We start from the raw sequence: 16,562 nt of genomic DNA, 5'->3' as shown, positions 1-16,562 counted from the left end.
TAAACGGCAGTGGCGTAATGTGAAAGGAAAAAAATAAGAAAGACAAGAGTAACCAAAGCGTCGGGATTGCGATGTTCTCAGGCGAGAGAACGATTGAGGTAAGCGTGGAGGGGGGGGGGGAAGTGGGCGGTGGCGGTGGAGGCGTTTCGGTTGATTGACGCGCACTGAGCGCGTTTCTTACAAGTGACGCGTGCAGTCATTTGGATCCAACCCGACCGAGTCCGAATGCTAAAATGGCTCAGGGGTCTTGACGCGAGATTTCTATTTTCTTTAGTCTCCGCGCGTCTAAATAAGGACACTAGAGGGACCATTGGAAATCATCCATCGAAGAGGATCTCAACCGAAAGGAAATAGAATGCAGATGCTTGGAATATTTTTCTTTAAATATGTTCAATAACACGCAGTCACTCGTGGGTCTTGAATGGAACGTAAAACGTACCGCTGCCAAAGCTAATGAAGATATTATTAATACGGAATAAAAAGAAATCCGTATGCTAAAAATGGCTTCATCTTAACAAAAATATTACCTACGCATACTATATAAAAAAATTTAAACTAATGGGTTTATATAAAAAAATTGGTCTTCATAGACGTTTGCGACTGTTTCTTTGAGGCCCGTAAAATGATCGGTTTGGTAACAAATGATTCTTCTTTATCCTAATCGAATTATCTAATTTCATATTGTCAAAGGAAGAAAGATAGTCATAAACTGTAATCAGGTCCGTTCCCATGGGAATGAATTTTTAACTGCTACTTTGTAAGTACTTATATGAAATGTTTGATTAAAAAAAAATTGTAGCTACTTGTCTAGAGATTCGTCTTTCCCTCCGAATACAAATAAAGCTTGTTTCCGTACCCTTATGTTTTAAGAACACAATTCAAGTAATCAAGGTGAAAATATATTGAACCATCAAATGTAACTGTGCATTTCTTACCCTACGTTCGTCCTCTTCGAAATTTTCCATTTTTGCATTTTATAAGTCGTGTGTTGCAGTGTTTAGTGTAGTGTTGGGAAGACTTAAGTGTGGCTGTGGTTAGCCTCAATGCCCATTAAAATCTATCTAGACCGGTAGACTAGACCACATTAATTAGAACGGCATTCCTGATCTGAAGTCTCATTGTAATATAGTTAATATGATATTACAATAATTTAAAGTAATATGTCAAGTTGGTCAAGTTACTGCTTTCATAATCCATTGGCACTGTAATATGTTATTTTCTGTAATGTAGGACTTCTTCCCAAACTTAGTTCCTACATATGGCTTCAACTAAAGAAACTGTGATGTAATATCATATTCCTAGCCAATTAAATAGTTTAAATGAATCCGCTGTCATGCGCTGAGAGAGGCCAAGATATTTCATATCGCAAATACCTTGTAAAGGTTTCAGCATGCACCGATATTAAGCTAATTTCTAATGTGAAGTGCTCACTAGTTGACAAATAAGACTGATCAGCTTACAGCTACGGAAAAATGTATTTACAAAATTTCAAGGACTAGAAATTAGCGCGATTTTGCACATAACTACAAAAAATCAAGAATAGATGTTCAGGAAAATATAGCGAAGAAAGGTTGATGTATTTTGACGAGACGTGAGAGCAAGTAGGGGTCATTTAAAATCAGAAGGATTTGGAATTAGACCAAACTTCTCAAAAACACATAAAAATGGACCCGGGATGAAGATGAGGAAGGGTAAAGAAAAGGAGAAACCATACCACCTCCTCGGCCCGGTTGGCGAGAAATTGGAATGCGCTTGACGTCTGGTTCGGAAGTAGAATGACTCCGCGGGAGGGGGCGAAAAAAATTCGGTGCTCGGTTGGAAGGGGCAGGGCGGGAGTTGAAAAACGGGACGAGCGCGAGGAAGGAGAGGGAAAGGCATTTTTCAAAATCAAGGGGTACGCACCTCCCCCTCCCTTAGAGAAAGAGAGAGTGTTCTTGGATCCGATCTTTGGCTTAAGTCCTTTTGTCGACAGCGACGAAGGGACGGAAAGAGTGTAGCGGGCAGGTCTCCGAGGAAATTTCCATTCTCATAAGAAGGGGCTCTGTAGATGCATCTTTTTCTAGCGATGAATATTACGTAAAGTTCAACGGATAAAAGCGATTCTAACGGTAATTTAGCCGTTTAGTCAAGTAACTTGTGCCAAAGTTAATTCAGTAATTCAGAATACAGAAAAATATTTCGAAATCAGTACTCATCTTTCTAAGACAGACATTATTTCACAGATATCTGTAGTAATGCTACTGTCATAAGTCTTCAATGCTGAATGAGAAATTTCAATGTTTCAAGATTTAAGCTGCTTATTTTCTTGAATAACTTACAGGGAGTAATAAGAAAGTAAGGGAAAAAACCTTCTCTTTAGGACTAGAATTCTACTGATCATATTCATACTTATTTCACTTTTTAAAAATAGATACCTTTAAAATGCATCCATTCCTGAAACTGCTTGGGTGGTATCATGGTGGAAATTTTCCATCGTGCAGACAAATGAAATGAAACTGCAGTTCTACAGGCTACTAATAATGGCGATAAAATAATGGCTTATGTTTGAATGAGTTACGTTTGGATCAGCCGTGGCTAATCAATAGTGATAATCTCAGCGGCAGTCATACTAATAATTTATTACAAATTTAAGCTTTAGAATGCTCTACCAATCATTATGCTATATAATTATATAACTATAATCATAAAATATATAAAATCAGGGGTTCTATATATCTCTTACTTAATGTTCCTGTTTTCATTTAATCATCCGAAAGATAGTAACTACTAAATAACCTCTAAACTTAGGTTCCCCGACAGTTTAATAATTCAAGCACATCCCATTCCCACCTTCCTCACCAAATGTGAAATTTGGTCGTTCGTTTCCTCTCTCCATCTTCAGCGCCCTAAATGCCTGTTCTTCATAAAGAACGCCCATTTTGATTTCCTGAACCAGGGAAAATTGCATGTCGGTGGTTTGGTGACCGACGCCGTTTTTCTTTGGCCGGTCACCTCTGTTCAATTCTTGCAGAGAAGAAAATGATGACCGAAATCGTCAAATCACTTTAGTTATAAAATTATACCCGTCCGCACCCCAGTTACTCTCTCTAGAGTGTTTTAATCATCGTACATTTTACATTCCTCTGGAAAGAATAAGGGTATCAGACTACCTTCGGTTGATTCACTTGAGGGAAAAATTTTTGGTAGTGAAGAGAGTGAGTGTGGGCGTTGGTTATGGGGGTAGTGGTCGAAGACGAATGAGGAAAGAGGGGGAGGACTGGATGGAAAAATGAGCAAATTCGGGCTCCGCATCTGATTACGAGGGTTTTTCGAGATGTGTGAGGAAAGGGCCAGTGCGGGGATTCGCTTCGGAAGAGGCCGACTTGGGAGAGGAGGGGTTGGGGAGAAGACAGGCGGATGAGGGATGCATGAGGGTGGGCAGGGAGAGTAGAAGAGGGGAGGCGGGGCCGAGGAAGAGGCTGAGGGGGAAGGAGACGTTCGGTCGACGGGCTCCGAGGGAGGAGGGAGGATGGAATGGGACCTATTTGGTGCGGAGCCAATTCCCTCGCAACGGAAAAGTTGGGAGAGAGTGGGGAAGAGGTGGGTGGAATATGGGGGAGGAAAAAGAGAGAGAGGAGGAGAAGGGTGGGGGAGACTGGGGGAGGGAATCTGGGAGACTTGCGTAGGATTTTATAAAGGGGTCGCCGAGAAGGGGGAGGGAGGAAAGAAAGAGAAAATGAAGAGGGAACGAGGGCGGGGATTGGGTGGGTGGGTAGGTGGGGGGGGGGGGGTCGGCGAGCGGCGTCAGAAGAGGATGGGAGAGGGGATTTCCGTGCCGGGGAGATCTTCGCAACCCACCCCTTCCTCCTTCCCGACCTACCCGTCACCTTTTAGATCATCGCCCTCCGTGCGCAAGTGGGATCCGGGCTCGAGTCTCATTCCACTTCCCCCTTGACTCTCCCGCCCACTTGCTCTTCTTGCTTGCCTGCGTCAAGTACGCCGCACCCCTTTCGGCACGGCTCGGGAGGGAAAGGGAATTTATCCGCGTGTTTCCCTTCTTCAGAATCGCCTGTCTATAAAGCCTATTTTCGGGCGGTATTTGTGAAGTTACAAGGAGAGGTGTTTGCGTGATTTCCTCGCGGCTATTTATATGAGCGATGTTTTTCCCAACGCCTCGCAAGTCACCCCTGAGGGTCCACACTCTCTTTCTCTCTCTCTCTCTCTCTCTCAGCCCCTATCCCTCCTCTGTCCCTAGTCTTTCTTCAGCTCGACCTCCATCTGATATCTCCCTCTTTTCTCATTCTAATTTAAATTTATTCGTTTCGGAGGTTGTAGGAAAATGTGGCCTACGAGCAGGACAGGTAGAAGCTGCATTAGTTTTGTGGAACGTAAATTGCTTCAGAGTGTGACATGAGATGAGGCGTAACCAATGGTTAGCTCCATAGACAACGTGCTAGCCAAAGGTTTGCAGTTTCGAGTCACGTCTTTTGAGTGTTGCTGTGAAATTCTTGGTGGCTCAGATTTCGAGAAATTTGGTGGTTATCCAAAGCTGATCGGGATCCGAATGGGCGCATAATTCCCTGCAGAAGTTTCCCCAATCAAATAAACTAGCATCCACGGCTATTAAGATAAACTCATCTTTCTTGAGCGATATAATTTTAAGTCCGTTCAAGGATGTCTATAGAAATTTCCATCAAGAAATTACCCACTTGAAGAAAATATTTTTGAAGTTACCTCAAAACGTAAGGGTTAAGCGTGCCTTTGAAAGTTTGATCCCTGCAAAATTTCAGCCTTTCAGCCGAAATTCCAAACTCGAAAAGGGAGGTCTCTATGCTATTCGTGGCTTCAACACATTCACGGCCCAGTTCCATATCCGATTATTAATCAAGATTTCCTGGCAGGATGCCAGAGGAGGCTGTTAATATATTTTTTTTCGAAAACAGATAAGGGAATTCCTTGAAGTAAGCGCTGATACTGGGAAGGAAACTTTTCACGGTAAGTGCACGGAATTGCGAGAGCGATGGAGGGAGAGGTTTGGGGGTAGGAAACATGAAGAGTGGAAGCAGTAGGGTGATGAACGGACAAGGAAATGGAAGGTATGAGAAGGAGTGAGGAGGAGGAGGGGTTTACGGGCATCATTGGAGTCGCGCGATAAAGGAGACCTTAACGCCGGGTTATGCGAGCCACTATCCTGTAAGTTTGAGCCTCTCGATCGCATTTTTATGCTTTCCTCTGTAAGGCCGCAGGCAGCTACTTCCTGAAGATGGTGAGAGAAAAAGAAACGTTGACGCATACGTTGACTACAAAGGGGATAGCAAGGGGACGAAATCGTCCGACTCAAAAACCCCACTTCCTTTGATCCCGAATGCAGGTCGTCGGAGGGGCTGACTTGAGATGGGGCCACCCCTACCGCTTCCCTGAGGGACTATTTTCCGCGTGCCGTCCCTTTCTTCCAGGATATAGAAGGGCTTCTGAAAAAAAAGGCTAGAGTTTAAAGTGGACCGTGCCATGATGAGTTCATCCTCACACGACGGTTACAATGGCCGGACGTGACCCGAGTGGAGAACTTGAGAGACACCCTATTGACGCAGCTATGTGCCCGATTTAGTTGATAGTTTCTACTGAACTTATTTGCGTCACTGAAGCAAGCAATACTTGGATATAAATTGGAATGAGGGGGAAGGAAAAAAAGAGAATACCAAAATGAGGGAATAACATTTCTCGAAGATAACGAAGGAAGGGAATCGGGAGATACTAAATGGCCCCGATGAGAAATATGAACACTAATGTTCATCGATCAGTCGCAAGAGTAGATAAAATTGCTAAAAAGAGCACACGAAAATGATAGTTTCGTCTATTATAGATCTGTTTTTGAAAAACTATTTTTTCATGCGTAACTGCGTTTTCTGCTTCGTTAATTTGCCTGCGAAATTATTTAGACGCCAGAGGCAAACCTGCAAATCGAGTACTCAGTCACTAATATTTTGGGCATGCAGGTGGTTCGTAGTAATGATAGACCCGTCCTTATTCAACAAAGGAAAAATTCAATCAAATTAAATTCACCTTTAATTTGAGAATAATAAAGATAGTAACTGAAAAAACTGTGAATATCACAATATTTTTATTGCTATAAAATCTTGTTACAAAACCTTCAGAAAACGTATTTTACAGGTAAGAGAGGGGAAAAATCATTAGAAAATGAAAGGAAGAAGCATTTAAGGTATAAGGCAAAAAATGAATTAATTGAGCCAAATTTCATTCAAGCATGGGAAAAATAATGAACTCCGGGAAATGGAACTACAGAGGCAGATAAATTAAATTACATGCATAACTATAGGGTTTAGGTATCAAAAGGACGAATCAAAAAGGCAGAGTAGCATATAATTACATTTACGGTAACACTTTTGTCCAAAAGACATTGTTTGGTAATACGCAAGCCAAAAAAAGAGAAATATTGGCGACTATTGGGTCATGTAACAATTTCGTAGACGCACAGAGTGCGTACCAAAAGTAATGTGATTATTTTTTAAAGTAATTTATTGAACATATTTGCACAAACATTAAAAATTCTTGAAAGTACTGCCCATGTGTCTGTACACATTTTTTTCAGTGAATCTGCCATGACTGGTACGCGCCCTGGAAGGTGTCTTCGGGGACCTCTCGCAAGGTCTTCGTCACGGCGGATCTCTTCTATGGACGAAAAGCGGGTTCCTGTAAGGGCTGCCTTAATCCGAAGGAACAAAAAGAAGTCTGCTGGGACGACGTCAGGACTAAAGAGGGGGATGGGGCAGCGTTGGCACCTGGTGTTTGGCCAGGAACTCGTGGACTCTTAGCACGTTGTCGTGATGGAGTTGTGTATGGATTGTGTTGGACATGTCTTTTCTCGTCCTGACGACCCTTTTTCGGAGTCTTTCCAGCACATCCACGTAGTAGGCAGCGTTAACTGTCTATCCTTGGAGAACAAACTCCTTATGCACCACTCCTTTACTGTCGAAAAAGACAATGAGCATTGTTTTCACTTTTGATTGGCTTCTTGCGTTTTTGGGCTTGGAGGACTGGTCGGTGTGCCACTCAGAGTTTTGGCGATTTGCTTCTGGGTCGTATTAAAAAACCCAGGTTTCATCACCAGTGATGTTGTTATCCAAATAATCAGGTTCATTTTAAATACGTTGCAAAAGTTCACTTAAAATTTCCGCTCGGTTGGTCTTTCGTGACACGATCAGCGCGCAGAGGTTTACAATAACTGACATCCTGCCGCTTCCACAGCTTTGAGAGCACTGAGATTGGTTTTGTGGTAAAGCTTAGCGCCTCTTGCACTATCTCTAAGTAGTTTGATCCCACTTTGACAAATAGGAACGGCGCAGAAAATGTAATTACACTAATTTTGGAACGCCCCCTGTAAGTGACTTTCAGAGATATTAATTGATGTTTGAAGAAAAAAAACCATACAACCATTGCGTTGCAGTAATTAAAGAGAAGGAAGCTAGTAAAACTATATCCGATAATGAGAGCTGAAAAACCAATAGCCAGGAGGCCTTGGAGTGCCTCGTCTACCTCTAGGAAGGCGTTTGACAGAGTGGAAAAGGTTGATGAAATATTGGAAAGGATAAAAATAGTCCAGATTGATAGGCATCTAATCAGTAATCTTTGCATACATCACCACAAAACTCTGAAGGAAAGAAGAAACTCAATCGCCGCATTGATAACCCATTACAATGAGGGCCTGAATAGGTTACATTTCATTAACAACTGTAACGGAATATGGGTAAGAATCGGTATGCAGAGGAGAAACAAAGGAAGGTCCTATTACGCCCATGTTTTATTACCTAAGTTATTTTTATTTTAATGCGGAGAAAATGGCAGGAGGAGGAGAGGTATTTGAAAGCTGTGGGAATGAAGAGCTGTAAACAGAGAACTGATTAAATCAGATTTGCAGATAATGAACCTTAAGTCATCTAGCCAACTCTTGGATTGCAGTCATTTTTTTGGGAATACATAAAAATATTTAATATATTAAAAGTATTGGATTATTAGAAGTAATTAATCAAAATGAAATATTAGTGTCTTTCAGAATAAAGGTGGTATAATGAATGGTAGGATCAGATAGAATTCTCAACGTATTTTGTAGAATTTTAGGAAGAAATGGACATCGAGAGAATAATTACATTATTGAACAAATTATTTCATAGTGTAAGGAATTAATCATAGTTGCTCGAAGTAAATACTTAGAAACGATTATCGATGGATATTTATAAATATAAGAAAATTACAAGGCTTCAAACCATAAAGGTACGAAGGAAGAAGATAGACGTGGATTGAAGTCTTTGAAAATACGGGCAAAGAGAAGTGAGAATAAGTAAGTTAGACGGAGGGCATGAAAAAGAAGAAATACTATGCTTAGTAGGAACGACAATAATTTATTGGAAAAAAAGAGAAAATGGTAGTAAAAGTGGAGAGGACTTAATGATGAGAGGAAATATTAGTAGGTAATAGGAAGTCTGAAGTTTTCGATTGAAGGCAAAAATTTGGTAAGCTCGGATAAGGGAGGAAAAGAATAGACATGCTCCAAAGCGTTGGAGAATAGAATACGTATGGGAAGATGAATGAAATAATGTAAGGCTAAATGTCCTTGCTCAGAGAAAACATTTTGGAAGTTCATGAATTTATGCAACAGGGTTGATAGTTCCCTCAGAATTTGCCTCCAATGAGAAGACTACCTGCGAATATCAAAGACCGTGTTCTTCTGTTATTTGCTCAGGTTTGTAATAAACCGAAAAGGATATTAAAATTGTTTTTCAAATAAAACTTTGCAATTGCTTTTGTTCACAAGCTATGAAAGGCTCGTATAGATAGTTGCTTGAAGAAGATCATCAACCCAGAAAAACGAGTGCTTTCCCAATTATTTGGAATTTCACATCATTTATAAATCGCTATTTCAAGGTCAATTCGAAATAAAAATATTTTACTCATTAAATATGAAAATTGATTGAAAAATAAAATACTCAATTGAAACTCAATTAGTCATATTTTAAATTTATTGACGACTATTTCAATAATGCTGCTATTGATTTAAATACTCATTTACACTAAGAAAGATTTGACCATGTGAAAGGAAGTTAGTTGTTACACGTAAAAAGAAAAAATATTTAATAACCACACTCAATAAAACTAACGTACGTATACCATGAAAACTTCTATTAACTTTAGGCATTTAAATTCACCTTGAAGCTCATTTACGCCAGGTTTTATAATACCTTGTTAAACATAAGGTTAACTTTAACCTTTGATCAAGGCGAAACTTCAGTTTTATGACTACTAGTTAAGTTAAAAACTAACAATTAAACAGCTCAATAACTGACGGACGATTTTACTCGGGTTATATTTACATTCCATGATGAGTAATATTACTCGTTTATAGAATCTGATATCTCGATAATTTCCACGGTAACGCTCACATTAGCTAAGGTTTGGAACAGACCTGACTTTACTAAACCGGGTCTTAATCTAATGAAAACTCTCTATATTTTCATTTATAATCAGAATTCAGGCAACACTGATTACCACTTTTTAAATGCTCCAGTTTTGTTGAATTTCAATCAAAACAAATATTTGTTTTGAGTTGGTAGAGAAACATAAAGATTTCTAATCTCTTTTTCCGGAAATGTAATTGTAATTTTCCATACAGTAGAGTATGGATTCCATGAAAATCTCTAAATATTTGTCATTTTGGATGTACTAAGTTAACGTAATCCTATGTCCTGAATGCAGAATTTAGTCCTTTGATTTAGTTGGGATCCACAACCGCATCCACATCCGCAGGGTCTCTGGCGTGGCCATCCTCTGTTTCCAGATCCATCCGTCGATTCTAATCAGCATCCTATATTTACTACATAACCCGGCGATTCACCGTGGGGGCTTGTGATAATTCAAAAGTCTTCTTCCGGTCCTGCCGATCCTAACATCCTGTGGAGGCACTTCTCGAAGAGCTGAAATCTTGGATCTTGAATCTGCCGATAAGGCACATCGCATGACGAAAAATACTGGTAATCGAGTTATTCAAATATTAAATTTTTCATGATTATTTAAAAAGCATTATTTTTAATGAGTCATCCATGAAGAGTATATGCCAAAACTAATTTATTCGTGATGTAAATACGGAGAGACAGATATGCATTTAATAACGCCGAAAGGATTTGAAATTTAGTCATAATTTTAAGTAAAAATTAAATATTCACATAAACATAGGAAAAATGTGGACTTGAAAAACAAATTCTGGAATTTTATCGAAAGAATACTAACCCCACTCTTTGCTGACTATAATCACGTGAAGACTTAATGTGGTATTTTAAATCCCATTTCAACCTTATTCGTAAATTTATAATTCCAGTTAGGCTGATTTTCTGAATTAGAGGTCAGTGTTAAGCCTCTGGTTTAAATTGAGGCACATATTTTAACACTACATGGTAGATTTTTCAACAAAACTCCCTAGCCTCATTCAACAGAGCACACGCTTAAGAACGAGCATCCTCATCTTACGTTTTTTTAATGCTCTTACAAATGCTTTAGGCATTTGATTCGGTCGTAAAATGATCCTTAGGTAAAACAAGGGCAAAGGTATTCATAATCAAATTTATGTGTCACACGTTTAATACCACGTAGTTTTAAATATGAATATATTTCCTTAGGATTTTAGTGATAAAATACTGTGCCAATTGAAGCTGAAAGTGACATCGGAACCTCAAATGAGACACTATCAACCATTTTTTGATCTTTAGTTAAATTTATTCAGAAAAGAATTCAAGTACCCTATCTCATTCCAGCCTTTTCGTTAAAAACAGCATCGTATTTTCAAGACGCTACTTCTGTATCTTCAACTGCCATTCTTTTTTAAACAGCACACATATATTAACATTTATTTGAAAACAATATGGACGAATTAAAATCATTTAAGAACAATTAAGTAATCTTATGAAAAAGAAATTCTCACTCCATTAAGAAGATAGAAAGACGGGGAAAAATGAAAGCGTTTTACCAAAACGTGATGAAAATTTTAGTTATCAGAAGGAAAACAATATACCAGCTACAAAATGTAAGATAATATGCATGCATTGAATCAAAACTGGTTCAGAGAATATGAAGATAATTTATCAAAGAACTTTACGACGCACGTTTAGGCATAAAGCGCTTAAGGTTAGATAGAGAATTGGAATATGTCGTCACGAAGATTGTTTGCCAGAAAATTTGAGATGCTGAGACAACAAAGCGCTCCGGATAATGAAGACAAAACGAGGTGATTTATTTTAAGTCACACATAGAGAAAATGATTGAATAAAATGATAGCATTGCCGAATTTAGGAACGAATTAAAATTTACCAGAATTTGTGTAAACTTCTGAATAACTAGTTAACAAAATTTTGAAAGTGTGGTTTGTGTAAATGAAAACTAATAAATCTAATCGAAGAAAAAAAATGGTTACGTGCTTGAAATATGAGTCTTCAGTGGAAGAAAAAATGGGGAGAATTGAGAAGAAAGTTAATACATGAATTGGGTAATTAGGAAAGTCGGAATAGGGAGGGTGTCCAACAGGAAGAGAATAAAATGAGTAGAAACTCTTGACTCGATTATGGCAGAGCAGAAATATGAGAAGGAAAAAAAACCGACCGGACGCACCCAGAGATGTTTCAGGCGGTGGCGAGGATGTTCGAGAAGAAGGATGGGAAGTTTGTTCACAAAAGCTGAGGCTGAATTGATCTCATTAAAAATATAGAAACTCAGTGAATAAATGGTTTATTGCAAGTTCCAATTGGAAGGATTTTCTTTACAGAAGACTCAGCTAACCTAGAGAGCGAATAAACAAACCTGAGAAAAAAATATCCTTTAAGGTATAATAGCTTGCAGAATGTTTCCGGAAGGAAATTGCAATTGGAGTATAATTTTTAGGCTTTCATAACGTTCATGAAGTATTGTAATTATTGTTTATATTTTTTTCATTCTCTCTGATTGCTCTTTCCGTTGAATGCATACCAATTGAATGAGAATGCCCTAATGGAGAAAGAACACATTAATATTATTTTTCGCGTTCTTTTAAGGTGACATTTATATTTGAGAATATTTCTCTCTAATTAATACGCTCTTGCATTAAACTCAACTAGAAGGCATCCATTATTTTACTGTCCATAACATAAGAGACTATAATTAGAGTATTAAATAAGAGAACCCATGTTTTCACAATTATTTAGTTGAATCTTTACAATTTATCCCATTCCCAAATTAATAAGCAATAAAACTCCCTACGATGAATAACAAAACTATTACACTCAATACGAGTTACCGTTTTTGACCGATTCCAAATGATCCCAAACGTATGCATCTTGCACGTGAATTATCCTTCCCATTGCTATTCATCACTCTAATTACGACCCCCTAATTAATCAAGACGTTTTCTAGGCGCTTCTAAATCCCAGAGATAAAATACACAAGAAAAAGTCATTAAAGGCAAACCGATGGAGCATTAAGCCAAATTTTAAAGGAAATTTACCATGTAATGCCGCCTTACGCCTGGAAATCCTCAAAGCTTTGCTTTAATTCCAGGGAAAGAGTGCCGATAAACGGACTGGAGTTTCCTGGGCAGCGCTAGTGGTAATCTAAGACGTGGAGAGCAATATTTGGAATCCACGGCGGCAGGGAAATGACAGGATGAAAGGGTGATATAGGGGACCGCTGGGGAGAAGAGTGACATAGAGAGAGAAGGAAGTGTGCCGAGGGAATATGAGGGTGGGAATCAGAGGAGGGACCCCTTAAGGATGTCAGGCCCAGCTGAATGTGGTTGAGTTGTGAGGTAACAATAGAGGATGATGATGGGACCGGGGTGAAGGCAGAGGGGGAAAGCGGTGTGTGTGGTTCGGGAGTAGAAAGAGGTGGTGGGGAGGATGACACAGGGGGAGGGGGTAGCTAAGGGAAAAGATTAGGAAAGTGGAAGGGGATCGGGAGGTGAAGAGGAATTTTGGCACGAAAGAGGAGACGGGGGAGGCAGGGGGAGAGGGAGTGGGGGTGGATGAGTTTTGGAAGGGATTAGAAGGGGGGTGGGGTGCGTGTGGAGAAAAGAGGACGTTGAGGAGGGGGACGAGAAGAAGGGTCGGAGAGGAAAGAATGGAGGATAATGTTTAAAGGGTGAGGAGCGGAAAGGGAAAAATAAGAATGCATTACGCAGAGGTATGAAAGAAACATTGTGTGGTCTTGCCAGATGGAGAGAGATGGAGGAAAAGGTGGAGAGTGAGGGACGAGAAGGAGGGAGGAGAGGAATCAGAGGAATTGGAGGAGAGCAAAGAGGCGAATAAAGCCGTGGTTGTGCGTTCGAAATTAAAGGGCGGATGGCAGGAATAATGGAGACGTCTCGTCTCAAAAGATTTTTATTTAGTTTAGCCTTAAGTTTTGCTAACGTTCTGAGGGAGAGATGTCGCAGACAGAAGCATTTAAGGGCTTATAATGACTATGTTACATTTGATAAGGATTGCTAGTTTCGAGTTGGTTATGTTCATTGATTAAGTAGCATTTTCAAATTTAGCAGGACTAAAGGTCCAAAAAAAAGGGAAACATTTAAGAGCAGTAGAATTCTTCATTAAGATTACTAGAAGTTTATGTAACAGAATATGATATTTCCGAGAAAGATAGAGTTTTACATGCGGAATACTGGGTTAATATTCTGTAAATGAAACTATATATTGCAGTGAAATTTAATATTTGACGACTGGGATTATAAATGACGCTTACTGAAAGGAAGGTGGGATAGGATAGCTAAAATTTCGGATAGGGATGCAATAAGAGAGCAACGGGCAGAAGGGTAAGAAGATGAGATGGGTGGAGGCCATCAAAGCTCAGAGAATATCTCAAAATCTTATCCAATGTGGCGCAGACAATTTCTTCCAACCTCACACGCACCTTGAAACCGAAATATTTTAGAGGGTGGGACATTAGACCGCAATGAGAGGAAGTCATCATCCAACTCATTTTGAAGGGGTATTCCCAATGGTGGTTTTATGCTTTCATTTTGTCATGCCCTATTTTTGTGTCTTTAGTGGGCCGCTATGATTTGTATGAAATTTGTATGCAATATGTACCCATAGGTTTTAAACACGAATACCTCGAGAAATGAATAGTCCAGTTTAGTAACTAAAAAATTCCAGTGATTCTGCAATCTTGCATGGTTAAAAATAAAAGGGTGTACTCGTAAATTTCACTGCTCTTAGGTTCATTTCCACTATCTTCCATTTTCAAATTCACATGCTGACACACATTTGTGTCTACTGATAACATCTTACATTTTCCCGGAGGACGTTTCTGACTGTAAGTGCTGATTCACATCGATAAGCGAGGAGAGAGAGAGAGAGGCATTAACAGAACTCGGGACTCGGCGAGGATCATTGGGTGTGACAGAGAAGACGAAGGAGGTTGCGAAAGAGCAGAGAAATAAAACAGAAAAAAAGAAAACAGCATAGAAATAAAAGAGAAGACAGTGACTGTGGGAGGAGAAAAAGAAGCGTAGAGGCGGAAGGAAATGCCATAGACAGCGGAAGAGTGAGGGGAAAAGAAGGAAGATGAAGGCTTTAAGTTCACTTTAGAAGGGGAATATGATTGGAAGTGACAAATATGGACTTAAAGATCAAGGATAGTGGCAGTTTTACTGTGTCCCATTGGTATTAATTAAACGTGAAATTAATTTTAGAAGACTAAAATCAGTACCCCAAAACAAGGAATATATATAATTTGCCTGCATCACTTTGCGTATTAAAATGAACTAAAAATTTACAATAAAATTTATTTCAATCGAATAAATATTGGCTATAAGCAAACTGGCATTAAGAGAGATTTTATTAGAAAGGGCAAATTGGAAAATTTCGGGCAAGAGGCTTTGCACAATGCTACAAAATAAATATTTCTTAAAAATTAACAAGTATGAAAATATGATATAAAATGCGATTGGTTAAACACTATTTCTCTGAAATATTTGTTAGGGAGCGTGAAAAGCAGTCTTAAATAAGGAATTTTGGATTTTAAAAATTGAGCAATTACTACTGAATATCGCCCTTGGAGTGGATCACGAAACTATTTTATAGCAAGAGGTTATGGTGTATTAGGCTTCATTGGATAAGTCAAAGAACAGCTCTTTTGTAATATTTTTATCTCACAGCTAAGGTATTATAATTCAAAGTAATTGAGCGCTATATGAAAGCTTTGAAGCCAAAACTCTCAAACAGCTGCAGATAGCCCTTGCGAAAACAAAATCTATACGAATGGGAAGGTTGAAGAATTGACTTGAAAATCAGAGAATTGTAACTGTTCTTTCCCGTCAAAAATCCACTATTACATACTCCTGGTGTCATTGCAATTTGCGATATTCCATCACAACATCATTTTTACTAAAGAACCTTTACATAATCTCTTATTAAAGGTGAAAAAAATGTACGATAAGTTTTTTACCCCCGATTTCTGCCCAGAACATGAAAATATACTTTTTCCCTTTAGCATCCCTTAACCTGAGATATGTTTCCCGCTGGGGAACTTAAAGCAATATCTGAATTTTTACAGTGATCGTTTTAAAATAATAACAGTAATAGATGCAGAGATACTGTAGAAAAAATACCTGTATGGTGGAATTGTTTTTCCTCCATTATGTATAATGATTGTAAGTTTACTTACCTACTAACTTTACCGTGGAATGAAGGTTTCCGTGGAGCCATTCTAAATACTAAGGTTCTACGTGTTCCCTTTCATGCCGGTCATGCTGAGATACGTAGGCTCTCCAGCCGGATTATGACCCAAAGTTGACCAGGATCCTATCTTTAAGATTTGAACTAAGGCTGGAGAGAACCCAAAATGCTTTCAACCTCATTGAAGTTTAAGATCATTTGACTGTCAAGACAACATACCATTTCTTCATTACATTAAAGTAGAAGCATTTGGTTGAGTATCGAAATTTCTATGAGTCTAAGAACACGGCAGCTCTGTACAACCTATCACTGCCGTTTAGTCATTGTTCCTGGAGAATTTGATTTTCATTGAAGGTCTTGATTGAATCGTGCTTATGGTATAAATTACTAGAAATATCATTATATCAATGTTTCAATTTTGCATAAAATACTTTATCAAGAGTAATAATAGGTATATCTTTATGGTAACTCCTTAGTGACTTTATAAATAACAATGAGGCAGTCAATTTAGTCAATTAACTACCTATTGATAGCTTAAATAGTTCACCGACAGGATTGTAAATACCACTGCCTTCAATGACCCGTAGAATGAGTTTGAACACTGGCAAGAGTATTTATCAGGTTAAATTGTAATCAATCCCGTCTAGTACAGAGTAATGCTATATTTTACCCAACCCTATTCCGCTTTTGTTAAATGACCTGTAATGGACACTGCAATGGATACTGTAATGTGGAAAGAGTGACAACGCCCTCTTTGGTACGAATTCTTTCATACATTCTCTCGATAGCGTCGCGATTAAGACCTCACCAACTGATCCAAAGATCTAGGGTTCGATCCTCGCCTAAGAATAATATCCTCCACCTGGAGGTAGGGTG

At 39.0% G+C, this 16,562-nt stretch overlaps 1 protein-coding gene across 1 annotated transcript in view; it reads right to left on the bottom strand.

Annotated features, from left to right (window-relative positions):
- jp (junctophilin) overlaps positions 1–16,562 on the bottom strand; it is a 290,663-nt gene that overhangs the window by 103,225 nt on the left and 170,876 nt on the right. The window lies entirely within an intron of this gene.

This window comes from Hetaerina americana, unplaced genomic scaffold (genome assembly GCF_022747635.1).
Source record: "Hetaerina americana unplaced genomic scaffold, ioHetAmer1.1.p SCAF_1, whole genome shotgun sequence".
In the NCBI taxonomy this organism is placed as follows: domain Eukaryota; kingdom Metazoa; phylum Arthropoda; class Insecta; order Odonata; family Calopterygidae; genus Hetaerina; species Hetaerina americana.
The sequence above is the reverse complement of the archived record's forward strand: the minus strand, read 5'-3'. Positions and strand labels throughout refer to the sequence as shown.